Genomic DNA, 20,978 nt, shown 5'->3' with positions numbered 1-20,978 from the left:
CTCCAATCGGACAATTCATACGCCACAATTAGGCATGGCATACCGAAGTTACAATTTTCAAAGTTGGACCATGAACGTTGATTATCATTATCTTAGACTCGGGGATTATTAATTGGCCCAATTTTCTTCAAGCTATACCCTGAGAGATGAATAAAATGAGGGGAAAGGAAAAAAAGATTGAAGAATAAATGAAAAACAGGGGAAGTGAAAAGTGGAAAAACGAGTCGTTCGGTATGGCTATCGAGCGAACGAAGGAAACTCGTATCACTCGGGTAAACCTTCTCTATTCTTGAGCCAAGTAAAAAAAGCCCCGAAATAAAAGTGAAATGACAAACTCCCGAGGGCGGCAACGCCCCCTCGCTAAATTGATAGCAAAGGCGTATTTTTCGAGTAAATTCTTATCCTTTTGAAACAACGTCACAGTCTTACTGCGCCACGCGATACGGTGACGTTAAACGTTACGGCGCATGCGAATAAATTCTACATCTAGGTATACCTATGAGGCATTCCATGCAAATCACCTAATCAATTACTTTTTTCCCCCTTTCTCTCGCCGTTCTTTATTTTCCAAATGAATCGTTTCAGCCTCCCCGAGAACGTGTGTGATTATTTCTAATGACACGGAATTTCGTCCGCGTCTGAAAATTGCAATTTTTCATTTTTTGTCTTTTTAAGTCCTGGTCGTAGAGCTAGCTTTGACATCATTCCAATTATGATTCTAACAGAGGCAATCACGAGAACGGCTCCGTACAGATTTTCGAAGGCGTCGATACGAATTCAGTAAATGGAAGCAGTAACTACTCGAATGTGAGGTGGAAGTTAACAAGGTTCAAGCCGGTACCGCGTCCATATGTCCTCAATTAACGTGCGGACGGAAGAAATTATCCCGATACATATGCCCTGTGTATATTAAACGTACCTTTTTTATATTTGTGAGCAGGCCGTACGCGTGATTCGGTTCGTTGATCATTGAACTTCGTTTGTTCCATTGATGGGCGAAGCGGACGGGAAGGTGGAGGTAAAAAAAGTGGCGTGTTTCACCACGCTTGAAATATCTATTTCGTTAGCGATGGCCAATATAAGCCGACCCACTCGTTGTTATATTGTCCTCATATACGGAAACTATACGTCGATAAAACACAATTTGTGGCTCCGCGTGGAAAGGTCGAAATCCGTTGCGTCGCATTTTTACCTCGTGAGTACGGGAAAGAGAAATAAAAAAAAAAATTAAACGAAACGATTTTCGCTTCTCGCAAACGACGATTTGGTTAATTGTTCGGTTTGTTTCGCGCTGCTGTTCGACGAGCTTCTTATTTTGCGAAAAATAAATCTTCGGAAATAATATGAAATACGACGTCATCTTCTTACGACGTGTGCTCCGGGCACAACGAAAAATCACCTCCGCGCTCCGAAAGCTCATTTTATTTATCTTTGTTTCTTTCGTCTTCAATTATTCTCGCTCGAGTACAGCGATGAAAAGTATCTATCTCTCACGGTGTTCTCTGCATTTCTCATTCAAAAATTGTTTGCCTCGCGAACCCCCACTCGTCGGACGTTTATAACCCTGAAAGAAAAGAGGATAATTTTCATTTTTAAGAAGATATGACCGCCTCATTCCCCTAGTATCTAAGAGGAGATAAAAGTGAGCTGTAATTCATCGAGCCGTCTCGGAATCCGTGAATCGGAAACACTTTGCTAGATTTGCAGGTAATAAGTATATCGCATTTGTGAATATATTGAAATTCCCATTTGATATTATCTTTTTTATTTTATTTTATTTTATTTTTCTTCTTACTCTCGACTTTATCCGGTAAGTTTTGCTCTCCGTGTCCGCGTTACAGCCCAATAAGCAAATACTATGTATACGGAGATTGCGAATCCAAACTCTTCCTGTAACCACTTCAATTTGGCTTTCCTAGTTTCTGGGTTATTCCTAACGTTTACTATTTGCGAGCTGAAGGAGAATAAGTTTTCTGCTCTTGGAAGATAGGTAATCCTATAGACGGAACTATGGCTGGGACTCAAAGATTCAAACTTGGTATACAGGTTCGTTTGTGGGTTGAGGTTGCCAGTCTTTAATCTATGATATACGGCGCACGAAAGTTTTCCCCTTTTATCACGTGAGATGAGCGAACGTCGAGAGGTACCCGAAGTTGAGAATTTTACTCGTGATCTGTGAAAACTTTCTCAAAATTTTGACACCTCAACATTCTTCGCTATTCACAGGCTGAAACTGTATAACGTTCCACGACGCACGAGTGCCTTTTGAAAAAACTTTGGACGTCTCTTTGAAAATTCAGTCGCGATCCATAAATATCGCTAATCGCATTTGCGAATACTTCAAACATTAAAGAAATCTTCCATCTCTTTTCGATCGGATAGATTACGTTGGGAAGAAATAACAGTTGAAACAAGGAGTTGTGAAGTTGTACGAGATTTAGTTCTTCAAGCCTCGATGTGAATCGGGATCTTTGGATTTGGGAAATCCCTCCAGTCCTCGGAAACATCGAGAACTGTTCGCTGAGCAAAGGTCACGTAGTATTGAGAAATTGGAGTGGGTGTAGGCCGAGGTACACGACATGAAATCGAGAAAGTTTAGTCGCTGCTGCCGTCGTGGCTTTAAACTTCGTGAGAAAGGTACATAATCGACCGTAAATGACTCCTACCAGCCGATTCGCCGTTCCGCCCCGAACTCCAAAGTTCAGAAAATCGAGAGTGAAATTTGAAAATTCTGCGCACGTCTATGATTTCGCATCACTCGGTTAATTGTTCCTTTTTCCGATCGGGACTCCGATAAAGACGGGGAAAAAATCATCGTCACTAATTATTATCGTTATTGACAAAATCTTTGGAGAATTCGTCTCCGATCATAAGTTCGAATGGGACAGTCGGAGTTTTCCGTCCGACGGTATTTTACCGGAGAACTGGTGGCTTTTTCCCTAGAATGCTTCGACGATCGCGAAATTCGAAGCTTTGAGACCTCCGAGTCGTAAACAGCTTTTTATACGTCGACCATCGGCGTTGAGCGATGTTCATTGCAACGAATTTTTCAAGTGAAAATCGTTGTGACGTCGCATTCGTATCGAAGAAAATACACCATTGATTGCCTTTGTTTTTTCGCCATTTGTTCGGTTTGATTTATGAAATAGTGGAAACAATCGTTCTTGAAATGGTCAGAGTATAAGTTACCGACAATGGATGAAATCCTAACAAAACAGTTCTAAATCTGGTTCGTTGATGGAAAAATAAATTTTCCAAAACCACACACTTCGTCGTCGTCCCACAGCCTCGTTATATCCCTATAGGTATATAGTTCGCGCTCTTAATTATTACTTTGATGGGATAGTAATGAATCCAGAGGGATTAACGCGCTCCAGTTTCTTCGGCTATTCGGTCTGCTTGAATCTAATTAGCGAATGGACGTTGATTGGACTTTGCCCCGACAGTAGATGGTCCATCTTTCGCCCGGACAATTCCGTCCTGACGGTTAATCGAGTTAGACTTTATTCTTCCTCGTCGTTTTCACGAATATTTTTTAGAAAATATGCAGCCCGACTTCAGACAAAGATACAAACTGAGCCGCATTTCATTCCACGCGTTTGTTCGGCGAACGCGAGATGATGAAAATTTTTAAAGATGAGTTATCGAATTAATTATCGTACCGCAAAAGTTTGTCAATCTCATCGCATCTCAATAATTAAGGCATCGAAATCGGATATTCCAACTCCGCATAAATCGAAAGCGACTCACTCATTCGACAACTCGCAGCCGAATTAGATTTCGTATTTTTTCTTCCGTTAAAAAAGTCGATCTCATTGCTGAATTTATTTTGCCATGTTCGGACATTTTCGCTGTCTTTCACCAAACGGCGAAATAATTCAACGGACGAAATTTTTCTGTTCGAAATTTCATTCCTAATCCTGAAAAAGATAAAATTCCGCAACGGTTTTTTCTTGTGTGAAAATTTTATCGATGCCAGAAAAAAGTGAAGAAAAGTGTGAGAAATTTGAGACATTTGACTGGCGTTCGATAACTGGTTAAACACCTGATGCGACGTACCGTTGCCGTTGGTTTGTCATCAATTTTATTTGCTGACCGAGAGACAACTCGGTCCATTTCTCAAATTGGACGGGAAGAAAATACACGCTTTCGCGGCCGTAGCAGAGAATCCGGAAACTGTTTTGACGTATAAATAAAACACAGCAGTGTGTGAAAAGGATTTGTAACAGCTACATCTAAGCGTGTAGGGATTATACTTTATTCTTCTTTGGGAGCCACTCGGTGCACAAAAATCTCATATTGAGCAGTCTCTCCGCCCTCCAGGATTCAACAAACTCCTAAATTTATCATCTAACCTCGCGGTACGTCTCTTTATTTCCCTTTTTTCCATTTACTCTCATTCTCTCTCTTCTTTTTCTTTATCTCTGGACCGAGAGACATATTACTTCCTTTGTACGTGAGTGCAGGCCTAGCGAAATGAGAAAATTCTTATTAATAATCCTCTCAGTACCTCAGGGATAACGTCAGCGTGATGGTAGTCGGTCAAATGGAACAATTCAGCATCACAATTATTTATACAGTAGAACAAAGCAATTAGAATTTCAACTCTTTCCCTGCAACTCTTCGAAATTTTCCGAGCAACTTGAAAAATTGTTTCCCAAAATGTCGGATGCCAGCTTTACACGAGTGTAGAGTTTCCGTCATCAATGAATTCCAATATGGGAATTCAGAAATTTAGAAATTTTTTAATCTTGAAATTTCCTAATTTCAAAATTAAAAATTTGCTAGTCGTGCCAGCAGTAAAATAACGATCACATACTCATCGTATACGTTGGGTCTTACTGTGCTCATTTTTCATTTCTACACGTTTTTTTTTTTTTCGACGAAACGCGTCGAGATACAACGGGGTACGAAAATTTCAGTCGATTCGGAAACCGCGCGATTACCCTTACGCGAGAACATCGACACGCTGAGTTGGCTGTAGGATTTTCCTGTAACCTTTATAACCCGTACCCTTCCTGAATCCTGAGTTACTGCCGGCGTACTCTGAGTTACGGCTTTGTATTTCTTGGCTTGACATCCCCGACCGTTTTCCCCGACGAATCTTAGCTTATTTCTATACCCTAAATAAAAGCAGCGACCTTGACCTACGCGACTGGTGGTAGATAGCGGGACGACAAAAAGCTCTCGTCTGGTACGTCTGCCCTGGTTTGTGTAGACCATAAAAAAATATTCGTCGGGATGGATAAATTTCGTGTACAAATGAAATTCCGTTATCGATATTGCGGTGAGAAGGTATTATCTGTTGTGCCGTTGTAGAAAGGGATCTGAAAAATGGCCAGAGTCACAGGCGTCACAGAACGCAGCGTGTATATGAAATCAAGAAAAAATCAATTACGAAGAAGACAACGATTCGAAATTATTTCTCAATAAAATTGCGAGATTCCGTTCGTTTTCCCCGATATTAGAGAGTAGGAGAGGGAGGGCGGGGGATGAAAAAAATTGCATCGAGTACCTATAGCTGCTGCGGAATAGCTGTTTTCCGATCCGCATCGACTCCCCAGAAGTGTTATTCATCCCCCGGCGTACGTGTTGCGAATTTAACGCCAAGCATTGCTTTCACAGGTATGTACCAACGTTCCGACCAAGGTATACAATAACCAACGCGCGCTGCCAGCAAATATACCGAATTCATTTCACGCGGCTCTATTTTCCTATCAGCTGAAACGGTCGCCGTTGCAATAGGTAAAATAAATCAGCTCGATATTTGCTCGTCTGTCGAAGCGATCTGTCGAGAGAAAAAAATTCAAAAAACTGAAGCACGATTATCGAAACTTTATATTCTACAAGGACAGCGGAATTTGGACAACGACCGCACGTTCGTTTTTGGAATTTCCCCCTATGAAATGTGGTGCCAAATTTTGCCTAAATTTCGTAGAACGTATTTTCGATTCAGGTATTTTTAAGCGGTTCAAAGTGGAGTTGTATCGCGAAAAACGGTTGAATCGAGTGTGAAAATCTTCCTTTCTTTCCGAAGCATGGACACGTTGTTTAGTCGTCGATCCGTAGTCTCGCTCTTTGACTATGCAGAGTGTTATATTATTATACGCATGAATAATTCATTTGAATTCAAACAAAAATCAATTCTCTCTGACCGAAAGTAATAACGTTTTTGTACAGACGTAATGTACAGCTTCGCAGTGCAGCTATACGTCGTCGTATAATGTCGTCGGGTATTCCCTCGCTGTATGCAGACACATATACTCCGACGAAAAAAACACGGAGATAAATCCAATCATGTTGAAACGACTGTACATTATTCGCTCTTCTGGGAAGATATTCTGACGGAATAATAACCTGAAGATTCGCATCGGCGTGTAACCGTACGGAATTACACGCGATGAGTTATTTGTCGCCGATCGTTTGACGTGTTGAAAATAATGATAGAAAAAAAATCTCGCGTCGTTCGTTATTGCCCGAGTCGTACGAAAAAAATTTTCTCAATTTTAACAATCGTCGGTCGAGGAGAGGAAAATAAATTCTCACGGTAAAAAGTAGACGGGAAATTTTCTCGATCCAGTCAAAGAATCTGAAAATCCCACGTGTAAGTAAAGGTACGCATGCGTGTTTGATGTTTATTAACACGTAATTGTATCGTACACACCACATACACGCGAATGTAGCGCTATATTTGTTCCGCGGTAGAAACTCGTGTAGCAAGTGGTTTGTACGGCTAATTACAATCAAAGCTTGTGTCTCTAATTAAAGGAGCCCCTGTGTCAAACGAACTGTGCATCAAGGAGAAATGCTCGTTATGAGATATTCATAACATCGGTGCAGGTTACAGAGCGAATTTATGTTTGAGCATGCTGAAAATAGATTAAATAAGTGATAATAAATAATAGGCTCTTACGGAAGGGAAGTAACGCCCGTCTTGTATTTATTACTCGTCTTCTTTTTTATTTCACTTCTTTCTACTTCTATTTTACCCCTGATTAGAGCGCGTTTCAGCTAATTGCATTCGGCCTGAAATTATTTTTTATTCAAGCCCGAAAGAAAAGAGGAGCGATAACTTCTCGTTAGTAATTTTATCGCTGTTTGTACCTTTGTATATCCACACCATGCGCTAAATTTGGTCCGACCAGTTCTTCCTCCCTCCCTCCCTCCCTCCCTCTCTCCCTCCCTCCCTCCCTCCCTCCCTCCCTCCCGCGGCCCGATTGTACCGATATTCCATCATCGTCTCGTCTTCCGATCTGATCTCTACGCTGCAACGTTGAAATTTAATTAGAGACAAAAAAATTAGTAGCGAAACATTCGCGCGGTATGGATTTCAGCGGGATCCCTTTCCACATCGAATTGTCGTAATTCGTTTACCGTGGAAAAATTTTTCTACCGAAAAGCTTTTCGTCTGTTAATTTAATAAAGCCGTCAGGATTGATCGTTGAAATCTCCTGCCTTCGTCGCTACGACTTGTACTCTATTAATTTACGAGCGCTTTATCCGCATACCCATATACGCAGCCATGCGTCAAGTTTTATTTCGCATCTAGATACGTACGAACAGATCTCTACAACGGCAGAGAATTTCGGCGAGGCGTATAAACTGAGGGAAAAAAACATTCGTATACTTTTTCATCACTTCCATATTCCATACGTCATTTCGCTCCGATACTTATTCTAGTCATTTTTCTTCCCCGCGTACCGATCCCTCTTCATTCTTAGATCGGAATTTTGTATTATATTCTAGTTTCCATAGTTCACGGAGTGAAGGTCTACAGATTCTAGTGTATGAAATGGGTATCGGTGCGTGAATTTCTTTGCTTTTTTGTTTAGAATTTTCCCGTGCGATGCGCGGCTGTATCTGTGACGCGAACGTGAGGATCTTTATTTTTCTCAATTCTCCCGACCTTGAATTATAATATATATTCGGCGTTTTCTGAAAAATGTAAAAATATTAATCTCAATTCGATTTTTCATACGTATACCAGCGGCTTTGGAACATTTGTCTTCTAGGGCGTACCTTTGGAATTTTTTAGGAGCTACTAGTTATATGTCTACGTCATCGATCGACCTTTGCAAAGCCACCTGCTTAACTGCCTAGCTTTTTTACCCTCCGGTTTATTCCCATGTTATAAGTTACGGCTTGTGGTTACCGCGAGGTCGATTCGAGGGCCACATTTGGCATGTGGGTATTATACGCTATTACCGAGTGGCGGAGAAATTTTAACGTTTGATCGTCCCGGTCGTTTCGTTGGGCGAATATACGGCACCGTACATATATCTCGCTAAATAATAAACTATAAATAATGGGATTACATTCCATTTTTGTTTACGGTGATCAGTTTTCAGCCACGGAATACCGCAATTTATACATCGCGAGTTCCATCGATCCCGGTATATCCGCGTGCAACGCGCACACCGGGTGGCGAATAACTCCCGGAACTTTTTCCCCTCTCACAATCGGTGGGGAAAAAAAACCCGCGTTGATCCTGAAACGAAAAAAAAAGAAGCGGTTCGGCAGCCCTTCCGAGTTGGATGGAGATAAAAATTCCGAAGAAATTTACGTCGATGCATTTTCCAGCGAAGGGCGCCCGCGATCTGAATTCCAATAAAATTTTCCGCCGATCAGAAATCTGAAATACTTGACACCGAGTACATCGATCGAACAAAGTGACTCCGGATAAGATATTGCGCGTATGTTTTTCTCACTGCAATCTATCTCACTATTGCAGGTGATGACGGCTGTTTCTGTTATCACAGCTGTGACCACAAGCGACTCGTCGTCATCCGTACGCCCCTGCGATACTTGATATTCATTGATAAAAGAAACAAAGATACTTGAATAATTGTCTACTAGAATCGCGAGATAGCTAAAACTTATTTTTTGTACTTAGTTAAAAAATTAGGAGTATCCGATTTCTATTTTCACCCACTCGTTAAGGCGTTAACATCGTTCGACCGAAGCTGACGAATGGTCCGCGAATTTCCACCTCGGATGTTTGTCTTCGGTGTTTTTTCTTGCGGGCATAGGGTGCCGGAGGAGAGATATATACGTGCACGTTTTCCGACCATCTCGAAAGAGTCACCGGAATCCCCAGTCGGAGATGGAAAAAAACAGGAAAAGTCTGAGACGTCCGAAAATAGGGGTCGGTTGAAACCCCGATGTTCGCGAGGCGAAGAGTGGCGCGTAAAGATTTACTTTGAAAGATTTCAAACAGTTTCCAGCGCCGGGGTTAAGCGCAGATTTTTTTCATTCCTTGTTATTATTATTATCATTATTTTGGTTACTTTCTCTCCCCGTTGTCAGAGCATAAACTCGCGGAAGAAAAAGTTCCATCGAGATCACCCCAGGCGATAGTCTGGAAACATAACTGGCGGATAAGATACAAGAGAGGACAAAGCGAAGCCGATCGATCGACTTATTTTTATATTTAACGAACGTGACGATTTCAGATAATCCTAATTTGAGTAATAAGCGTTGCAATATTCCGCTCCACCCGCAGGACGCGGTACGCTTGCGGCACTTGTCGTTAACGCGAAGTGGGAACGTGGATTGCCGTGTACCACTTTGCTCGCGAAACACGATGGGCTGAATTTTTTTTTTTCAATCTCATCTGGTTTTCGTTCGTAAACGAAAAAGGATCGTGAAACCGAGTTAATTTTTTAGACGTCGATATTAGCGATGGAGTATAATAGAGACGTCCGTCTTAGAGGTTCTTCGAGGATATAATTACGATCCTCAAACCGACGATTCTATAAATAGGTTTCTCAAGACTTCAACCCCAGTTCAAAAGGGACCAAGTGATCGCTCTCAGGGCAAATCCACCCTTTTAATACCTTATATATCCTCTCTGTATAGCGCTCCAATATTTACCCTCCTATATATATACCCCCGATCTTTGGCTAAGTCATAACCTTATTCTACTCGTTATTATATCCATCATAAGATGAGATGAGGAAGTTTAATTAATACTATTAAGGTTGAATAATCTACACGGCGTTTTTTATCGAGCCAGTTTTCCGCCGATCTACTTATACATCAAGCATCCCACGTCAAGTAGCCCACTTTTTCTCAAAATTCGGTCTGGATTTCAATATTTTTTTGTTTATTTTCTTAGCATTGGGGCAAAATTTGTACCTCATGAAAAAAGAAAATTTTTCAAATGTGGAAAAGATTTTATACTTGATATTTTCAGGTGGCCCACTCGTTTTTTGAATGAATAATTAATCGAGTGGGGTTCCTACAACGAAAAAATTTTTTTTTTGCTCAAAAGTCATAGAGAATATCTGAAAATTGTCGATTGTGATTGTTTTTTACTCGTTCACTGTTCAAAATTCTTTTCCTATTAGTTTTGTAATTCAAGTATAAAATCGAAAAATGACATGCTCTTTTTTTGACGTAAAATTGAAGTTGAGTCGGGGAGCCCGAGCTTTGCTGGAGTCAGGTAGCCAGCAGCGTAGCGCTTTGTTGTGAGACGTCACCTTGGGGGCTGAGCAGAGGTGACGCCCCACAACAAACCGCGCGCCCGTGGCTACCTGACTCCAGTTTAGCTCTGGCTCCCTGGCAGACCGAGAAGTTCGAATATTACGACCCATGCAGGAATTGCGACGCATCAAAGTGAGTATACGACTAAAACCAATCGATATGTCTTATAATTTTTCTGCTTCCAACAGCAAATAATTGATAATTACTCGAACGATTTTTGAGCGAAAAATAAATCATTGTTTTAATTGGGTTTAATATGCTTTTCTGACGTATTTTGACCTCAGGAATCCGAATCTGAAAGAAAAATTGATCTATCTCTAAAATTGACCGAGTTATCGCCAATTTTCAGCTTTTTCAGGTCAAAAATAAAAAATTTATTTTTTAGTCTATCCTAATGTAATTTGAGCTCAGGAATGCGAATCCGAAGGAAAAATTGATGTATCTGCAAAAATGATCGAGTTATCCTCATTTTTATGCGATTTTTGGCATAAATTTGAGGATATCTCGAAGGGAAAAAATCGTAGCTTAATTTGGACAACGGATTCGTGTTCCTGAGGTCAAAATACATAAGAAAAGTGCCATACGATCAATTTTTAAAAATAAAAAATTTTGGTCAAAATTTGAAATTTTTCCAAGGGGTACCCCTTACGATTTTTTCAAATTTTGACCAAAAATTTTTATTTTTTAAAATCAATCATATGGCACTATTCTTATGTATTTTGACCCCAGGAACACGAATCCGTCGTCCAAATTAAGCTACGATTTTTTCCCTTCGAGATATCCTCAAATTTATGCCAAAAATCGCATAAAAATGAGGATAACTCGATCATTTTTGCAGATACATCAATTTTTCCTTCGGATTCGAATTCCTGAGCTCAAATTACATTAATATAGACGAAAAAATCAATTTTTAATTTTTGACCTGAAAAAGCTGAAAATTGGCGATAACTCGGTCAATTTTAGAGAAAGATCAATTTTTCTTTCAGATTCGGATTCCTGAGGTCAAAATACGTCAGAAAAGCATATTAAACCCAATTGAAACAGTGATTTATTTTTTGCTCAAAAAACGAATTTTTTTCAGGTTCTTCAAGAGTAATCTCACGTATAATCAGTTCAGGAATCCAAATATGAAAGCCAGAATCATTTACTGATGCAATCGATTGAGTAATCATTAGCTGGGGAAAAATTTTGAACAGTGAACGAGTAAAGAACAATCACAATCAACAATTTTCAGATATTTTTTATGATTCTTGACCAAAAAAAAAATTTCTTCCCACTCACCCTAGTGGTCACCCTCGAATATAGCGGAAGGCGTAAATTATCGAGGACCTTTAATGGAAACTAGAAATACAGAGGTGATGTATCCCTACACCCGCAGAGCGGTATATAATCTCGTTTGTGAAAATATTTTCGGCCGAAGTTGAACGGTTTTAATTAACGGCATAAAATAATCACTCCGCAGCTCGCCACGGCTTAAAGCCATTCGACGCGAATCCTCGAGAGCCGTTCGAGCTTTTATTTACTCAGCTAAATTGCTTAGAGGGCGCCTGGTAATTAGCTCACGATACTTAAACTCAGTTTTCGGTGGCAAGGTTCGTCCATCCCTCAGCTTTCCTCACCGCAGAGCCTCAAAGCATACCTTTTCAGTAACCCGCGGGAGAACAGGGGCAGGGACAGGGAAGCATATTTACTCTTCACGGAAAATATTCCTCTTACATTATCGCCTCTTTTTATTGATTGAAATTTTTCACAAGCCGATATGCTGGGATAACGCTGCAGTTTCTTAAATATCAGAATACGTGAAGAAAAATCTCATCCCTCCATCATTCGGCACGGTCGGTCGAGTAGAAGTATTCCATCGCCTTGACACCGGCGGACACTTTATTTTTCCCTCCGGTCAAACGGAGTTATGAAAAGAAATTCGGGGTGGAATTCCGTCTACGAAGGACGAGAGCCTTTGCAGAGGGAAAAATTCAGAGGCGGAATATTTCAACGCAATTATTATCGCAGCGAAGAATTTCCAAAAGACACTTGGATTTTTTTGACCCGGAGATCTTTTGTTGAGATTTCTTTTCGAGGAATCCCCCTGTAAAGCCGTATCAGATCCGCGTGGGTGTGGCTGGTTTATTCTACCAAGCGTGACAAACGATAATCTTCACGGAGCGGAGGTTCTATTGAAAATTTCAACTGACGCCGTCGGAATCGTCTTGGCCAGGACGGAGGGACGATTCTTCCCATTCGTTTACTAATTGAACGAACACCGTACCTTTCTATTGATACACTTAGGCGATTCGCCTCGAACCCCGTGGCAGCCGTTACTCCGTCCTAAAACCATCTCGAACCAGTTTCTTCTTCGACACGGACAAAAACTTGAACGTGAGACAATCGTAACAGGCGTCGGCCGTGTTCTTACGGAATAAAACATTAATGCAACGAGTAAATGTCTCGCCACCAAAGGTTGAGCGTAAAAGTCCCTCCTCGCTAAGAAGGGAGGGCTCTTTCGCCGTTAATTATTAATGCAAAAATCTGCGGGTGAATAGTCGTGAGATTTGAACAAAAGCAAATAATACCGTGGAGCCAGATGGCCGTAATTAATGTCCTCGTTGTTTATTTATTCCGGATAAATTCAATCGATGAGTTAAATTCGGCGTAAAAATTCACCGTAACCGAGTGACAAAGGATCTTTCGAAACGGTCCTCTCGGTCCGCGCGCGCATATTATTTGTGGTTCGTACGAATTGCGACGAAGACGTTCAACGCAGCCGATGACACCGGTCATTTGGAATACGCGGTACACGGATTCTTAATCGTCTAATTTGTGGTGGAAGTGTGCACTCGATTCGCCCGAGATTAATATCCTTCACCTCCTTCGTTAAGCAGGATGAATTATCCGGAAAAGGATGATAGCGGATCAAACGATACCTCGCGGCGAGGTCCCTTTTAGCCGTTTCCTTCATCTAAGCGCGCCACACCGAACCCACGCCCACGGTGCACGTCGGACCTTCACCCTCGCTAATCTTCCTCCCTCCCTCCCTCCCGCCTCCTCTCTACCCAACTTTTGCGTTTGATTTATGAAACGTTATTCCTCCTCTGGTTCCTCGTTCTACCGGGGAAAAGGGGACGAATCAAGCTCTGTTGGAGACCGTTGAATATTGGTCTCGTAACTCGTGTCCTTGCTAAGGGGGAGGATGAGGATATATACGTACGAGGGATATGGAGAACGTAGTAAAGTACCTTCATAGAACTGCAATTTTCAAGATATTCGAAAGTGTACGGGTCCAAATTGACCCTTCGCTTCATGGAAACTGTGCGATTAATCTTTTCTTAAAGTTGATTGTGGAAACGTGTGACTATCGGCGACGAAAATTTTATCGGTATTAACACGACAGAATATGAGAACGATTTCGTGTTCGAATGCCGCTAATTAGAATCTTGCGAAAGTCAGCTCGACGGGTACTCGATGAGATCATATTGAGCTGCGCTGCACCGAAAAGCTGACGATGGAAGAGAAAACGAGACACGACGCTACCAACGTGGTATTAAAGCTGCGGACGCTAACGAAGAGATCGCGAATTTATCCCCTTTGACTCAATATACTCGCGCAAGCCCATTTGCCGGGATTCTTTATCGAGTTGCTTTAAAAATCACCCGCTGCACCCGAAGGCTAAACGACAGATATTCAAAGAGTTATCGGATTCCGGAGCGATAGAATAATCGAATTTTTGAACTAACGAATTTGTGTATCGGTGAGTAAAATTTAGATTTTTATCGATTATTAATCATCGTCGAAAACATGTCGTCCCCGCGCGTTCGGCGATGGGGTTCAGCGAAGCTGCGCATCGCACACGATTAACTCGAGTGCTTTTCATCATCCATCAAACGCCGTCTCTGGCGATCAAACAACCTCGTTTACTTTTGTACACATGCACGCGTTTATTATAATATTGTGCTCGGTGCAAATTTAAAGCCAACCCCCGCTCGGAAGTATTTAAGCTTTCCCCCATTGTCGGTGGGATTATTGTTCGCCGGACGGTTTCCTTTTGTTTTTTGTCAAAGGACGTAATACGTATATAGTTGGGTAAACGAAGTTTGTTACCACTACCGCGAGAAATGAGATAGGGAAAGCGACACGTTAGGAAGTGCTTGGTAAGCGGTTGTTTTGTGCCCCGGTAATGTTTGCGGGCATAGAATGAATGTTTAAACCGAAAGCCCGGGCGGCTGATGGCCGGAGCCCCGAATGTACCGCGGAATTTATCTACCACAATGGGAATTGCAACGTCTATGGCCGCCATGCACAGTCTACCTACCCCTTTGACGGCGAACCAGTTTGTAGTCGCGGGTCAAACACTAATTTTCAAATGGCCATTCCGTCGCCAGGCTCCGTACAATAGGTGTATATGTCCTATACGTGCGCGGAGTGAGCGAACGAGATTCCGTTCCGATTTCCCCCGACCCACGGCCGTACACAGGTTTCGAACAATTCGCTCGCTCGATAGTCCCGATGATCTTGATACAACCTCCTTGGATTATAATCAACTTCAAGTCGGTGATTGACGCGTCGAACCATTCACCTAATCACCTAATTAGCTAATGAGTATTGAATCAACTGCTCGCTATCTACGTACGGCGGTGCACACCTAACCGAGAGTAATTAGCAAATCTCACCTTAATTGGAACTGAGATACGAACTGGTTGAGGTTAATTAACTGCAGATTCTTACATTCGTTTTTCTCAATCAATCAAATAATTACAAGAGTCGATAATTGGCGTTATGCACTCGTTCCAGATTTTTTTTCTATTTTTTTTTTTTTTTTACGGTCATCGAGTTACCTTTACGGTGTCTTCATTTTCTCAACGTACGTAAGAGCGGGACCGGGCCGACCCACCGGGTGCCGTTGTCCAATGTCAGTCGGTTTCAATGGATGAGCAAAGATTTACTGCAGGGACACCATAACGGCCGCTAGCTGATTCCATAAAGATAGAGCGGATCGCCGTGACAGCGGAACGTGTATAGTCCGGAGGCGAACCACCGGTAGCGGGTGTTCCCTTCGAAAATCAAATCTACAAACGTGCGGGATATTAGGAACTCAATGGTCTGATCGAGTATCGCTCCTGTCCGCCCACGCTGAAATGAATAGCTTCAATTTTTTTTAAATTGTATTTTTACCTCGTATTTTTTGTGTAGCTTGGTTACAAAAGCGGGCCTTTGTTCTTGATCGGTTGAATAATTTTTTACTCTTCTTATTTTTTCCAAAGCAGAAGCACCGTTCTGGAAAGAATAGATAATAAATCATATCGAACAGAGTCAACACTTCGCTAACAAGATTACTCCATTTCTCACTTTTCGCAGTTGTGGCCTGAAACAGTGACAACTCCGAAAAAAAACTCGAATCTGTTTCGTCTGTTGTAAAATTCTTACAGCCAGGAACATCCTAAGCAGCACACTTGAGGGGATTTTTGGTGAAAATAAATTGACGTCGAAAAAGTATATCGCTACACATACCGAACAGAAGTGCCCCTGAAGCGTAAGACTCTTTTTCCATTGATTAAAAACCCACTCGCCGTTTGTATTCAATATTCAAAGCAACATTCTAGAATTCAATGTCGAACTCGTTCTCGGACTACAAATCGCACGAGGGGTGTAGTTGAAGTTCTCCACTCGTACTGCGATCTAATATGATTATATTTCTTTGTCTTTGAAAAGTGTGCTTCAACCTCGGGTAGCGGATTTATTTTTCGTTTCGACGCCGCGTACTTTTTGCAACATTCGTTTCCGTTCGGATTCTTAGGTAAGAAAGTGGGAGTCATATCGGATCAGGGTCGTTCGTAAGGGATTATACTTCCTCCGTTTAAAGTAAAAGACGTGGTTAACCGTAGCAGCATCACCCGACCAAGAGAGAGACGACTATTCGCCCACGCGAACGTCAAAGTGATAAATCAAACGGACGCGGTAAGTTTCATTCCTCAATTTCAGAGTCGTAAATAAACGACAGTCTCTCAAAGTTACCCTGCAACTCGAGAGAGAGAGAGAGAGAGAGTGCACTCCGGACCAGCGTCAACAAGATTAAACTTTTTCTCTCTTCCTTTTCTCGACTTATTTTCGTTATTTTCAGTTTTTCTATTTTTCCGTTTTAACAAAAACTTTGAACGCCTCTGACCGCGCTGGGATATGGCGGAGCTTTAAGTAACAAAGAGAACGAACACATTTCTTTCTTCGGTGTAATACACTTTTCGTTATTTCTTTTTCTTATTCTTCTGGTTTTGTTTCTAAAAGTAAAATAAAGGCGGAAAACCAGTTTCCAAAGTTTTCTACGTGTTTCTCTGGATCCCCGTGCACCGAGATACCCGTCTCGTTGCCGCTCTTCATATCTGAATCCCGATAAATAACGGAGAAACAAACAATGATAATCTTATTTTTGTCGAACACGACTGCAATTTTACGTCGAATCGTTACGCTCCTTCCGATCAACGGACACGAATTTCATCAATCCCTCGGAAAATGAAGAAACGACGGTGAAAAAATGAAACAATCATCGTAGCAGGAATGTAAAATGAACCTGTATAAAACAACACTCGTTCCCTATGCATATCATAGAATGCTCCATTCACTTTAAGTCAGTCAGCTCCCACACTTTGGAACCAGGTCACAAGACCGCGGTTGTTCGATAAAATATTACAGGCGTGCTTAAATTATTGTCAAATAAACGACGCTTTGAACGCTGAGGTAATTTATTATGAGAACATTTTCGCTACAGTATCACCAGTAAGTTTCGAACGGAATTTACCTGTATTCCCGTCTTCCTTGAAATATTATTATCATACGTATTACGGATACGGGGGTTGCTTCGTACCGCACACATCAATCCTCCAGGAATTGTTTCCAGGCTGTATAATGGGCTCCTCGTATAGTTGAACTTTCCCACGGTTGTCGAGCTGCTCGCAGATGAATGACCATTTATGAACAATCGTATGGCAACGACTCTGATGAATAGTGGTAATAATCTCGGGCATACGGGCGGCTATTAGCCCGGTTAAATTTGACAAATTTGTGGAGAATTTTGCGCCCTTTAATTTCACCGTGTCGCAAATTTTTGTCCCTTTCAGGCCTTCGGTATGAGACAAAAAAGAAACCACGGAAGAATTGAAGAAGAGAGCGAAAGATTTCTCGTGAAAAATACTTCGAACCTGATGAAAAAATCCTTTGCATTCACAGCCAGGGCTGCACGGGTCAGAATTCTATCCCCCGAAGAGAGAAAACGATCGTGTGTCATCCAAAGTACACGTGCATATTATGAAAACACCAGGGATTCACATTCTGCATAAACTGTGCTACACCTATTATAACGGGGTGTCACGTCTAATTACTGCCCATGAATTCTTTAATTTTATCTCGCTGTGCACATTCGTTGTCACGATATGCTGACTTTTGTGAATTAATTCTAGCATGAATAACGGACAGCATGTGACCCGGTGGTATACGCGTTATAGCGTGTGCTGGTATACCGTACCTATGATATGCGAGTCATGCGAGTTCAGGAAAAAGTCAGCACCGCCGTCCTCTCTCGTTCGCGTTTCGTTCAATCTTTTTTCTTTTTTTTCTTCTCTCTTCTTTTATTTTCCTCGCCACGCGAATCTCTGCCGTAGCAGTTTTCCATATTTTTCCAAGCTGTTTCTGCGCCTTTTTATTTCGTCTACTTTTTTCCTCTTACTTTTTCCCCTCAATTTCTAGAGCGAGAAACGACGTATAATGCGTACACGTATGTCGTACAACGTATAGCAGATCATTCCGCTGAGACGTTTTCAAAAGTAGGAAAAAAAAAAAAAAGGAAAAAAGAAAGAAAAAACATACGAAATAAACCACGCGTGACAGAAAATTAGCATACGTCGTACATGGACAGGTATTCCTTTATGGAACACGTACGCTCTACGTCGAAGGAACAACGACGAAGTTCACATTTATATAGTTTCGATGTGTACATATGCATTATATGCATTTATGAAATGTGCTTGGGGTGGAAAGACGTCAGCTGTGTATATAACGAAACGGAAAACGGGGTTAAATACGACGAAACAAACCAAATAGTAATGAAGACCGCAAGAGTTGAATACGCTCTGTGGCATGAAGAAATTAGAGAACTAAAAACAAAGGAATCGTACGTCTTATTCATTCCACGATTATAATACAAGCTTCTATGTACTAAAAAACGTGAAAGGGAATTTGTGCATCAGACGGTAACTTCCGGTATTCGTATAGAGGCAGGTAAACCTTTTTTCCATCTTCATTATTCATTAGCCACGTGTTGGGTTGGGTTATAGGCATACGTAGTCGCTCCGCGGGAGCAAAACCGTTACGAAATTGTATACCTCGTTCTTCAAAACGCGAGAAATGTTGGATCGGCGCGCGAATAAAAAAAAACAATTTTTCTCTTCACCCGAAATTTGCCGGAAGATCGGAGGAGCGGCGTATTTTTCGAATCTGATGACGAGAGCGAAGCTGAATAATTCATACGAAAAATTGTAACAACGACACGTTTGCCTCAGCTTTTCGAATATGTCCTACGAACTTCAAAGGTCGGTGGTCCCCCCGAAATAGGATGTCGGTTCCACGGAGTTCGCGGGGCTGATGATATTATCAGGATCAAAGACTGGCTTCACTTCCCTTGTATCTCGAAAGACAAACACATCGCGCTACTTCAGACGAACTTAGCAAATTTCAAGTAACTACCGTGCGATGCATGTTCGGTATATCGTATAAATGGATATTTTATGTGCGCCCGTACTTCGCATCGCCCAGTAATATACGCGGGGCTGACAATACAATGTGCGTAAATTACACTTCGCAACCGTTGATCTGAATAATCAACAACGCCGAACAATGCTGTACCGATATATTTTCACACGGCGTTGTTCAATATTCGAGTAAAATCTGCGGCGAACGCTCCCCAACACCCCCCACGTACTCTCCAATGCCATGATATTCACGCGGAACAATACCAAACTGCGCGACTCTACGTCACTCGCATTTACATGACCATACCCACGATGTGCCGGCGCGTTCTACGATATTTTTCTATATATATATATATATATAAGTATGTACCGCGAGTACACAACGATATAAATTATTCAATTTTTTTCCTCTTTTAGACGAGAATAAACGCAGATGAATCGAAATAACGAGTAAATATCATTTACATTTATAGTATACGCGGCGTGAAGAAACAAAAATTATTCTCATCGTATCGCATACAAATAAGGAATAGCATTCAATTGATCGAATACCGCATAAAAGCCACACGCACGTGATACGCATAAAATTTTTCCATCAACGCAAGAAAAATTTTCAATACGTTATTATTTCGACAATTGTGTAACGAAGACACAAATTGTTTTCGGTGTGGATGAAACCGCGAATAATACTTGCGATATTTTTTCCGTGAGCCACCGAACGCCCGGCTGCGGGTTCTAATTCGTTTGAAAAAAAGTTTCTTTGATGGGGTGAAATTATGTGGATCATCTGCCCGGTGGTATAGTATATATACCGACCGTGTTTTAAGCTTTTCTTTCGGCGGTAAAACGCTGCGAGATAATCGGACAATGAGCTCCTTAACGAATGGCGATTTTCACGAGCCTCGGCAATCTAGAATTTTAATTGCTTCACCTGCTAATGACACTCCACTGGCTTTGAGTCGAGAAACTTTGACAAATATTACGAGGGCATCACCCCTTGCGACTCGTTCAAACGCTGGATATAACGTGTCGGTCGTTCTATTGAAATTCATCGCAACCCCGCTTAACCCGCGTTCAATTCAAAGCGTCAAATTTTATTCCTGTACCATCCATGACGTTCGAATTACACAATCGAACGCTCCAGGTCACACGCGATAATTTTCCAGTCTGTCCACTCCTTTCAAAAATCACATTCAAGAAAAATCATTCACAATGTGTCGGGTCATCAGAAGCATGTCGAAGTTTCTCCAACATTTGGAGTCAAAGCTTTCCCCTATGTATGATTGTTTTTTTTTCTTTCTCTTTTAATTAATATCAAAGTACACCAACAGAATCCCAGAATACTGCATCGGTTGTCCATATTTGTCGGTTCGCCTACGACCGTCTCATCTCTAACGATGAGGTATGCCGGTACGCGAGCTGACTAGTTAATTGAATACTACCACTGTCAGGATTTGTGTGACTGCGAGTTGAAAAATGCTGCTGCGCTATATCGCGAAAAGAAAATATCGCCAGTGTCGGATCGTCGGGTTAACGAATCACCCGGTAATGAAGTTTAATTTCGGACGAACAAAAAGCAAATCACAGAGAAAATAGGAGAGAAGAAAAAAAAAACGCTTCGTCTGATCATCATCTCTTCGTTTTCCGTAGCTACCGATTTTTTCCGAATACTCGAATCGAGTGCCGTATCGAAGAAAATAGTTTCAATTTGTTTGAATTGAGCGATTTTCCGATCGTCTGACATTCGTTGCTCTTCCCTGTTTC

The 20,978-nt window shown here is 41.6% G+C and overlaps 1 protein-coding gene and 1 long non-coding RNA gene across 6 annotated transcripts in view; one reads left to right on the top strand and one right to left on the bottom strand.

Annotated features, from left to right (window-relative positions):
• Positions 1-20,978, top strand: part of LOC105687602 — a 91,780-nt gene that overhangs the window by 62,377 nt on the left and 8,425 nt on the right. The gene's annotated exons all lie outside the window — the stretch shown is intronic.
• LOC125501432 lies at positions 166-20,966 on the bottom strand. 4 transcript variants are annotated; one of them, XR_007279010.1, is made up of 4 exons: positions 15,826-20,966; positions 15,652-15,753; positions 15,315-15,545; positions 166-1,564 (listed from the first exon to the last, which is right to left on the bottom strand). It is a non-coding gene; the product is annotated as an uncharacterized LOC125501432 (long non-coding RNA). The 4 variants fall into 4 exon arrangements; XR_007279013.1 differs by having other exon boundaries at positions 17,270-20,966; XR_007279012.1 differs by lacking the exon at positions 166-1,564 and adding an exon at positions 7,208-7,265.

The sequence above is a fragment of the Athalia rosae genome, chromosome 6 (genome assembly GCF_917208135.1).
Source record: "Athalia rosae chromosome 6, iyAthRosa1.1, whole genome shotgun sequence".
NCBI lineage: Eukaryota > Metazoa > Arthropoda > Insecta > Hymenoptera > Athaliidae > Athalia > Athalia rosae.
This window is presented reverse-complemented; position numbering and strand designations above follow the sequence as displayed.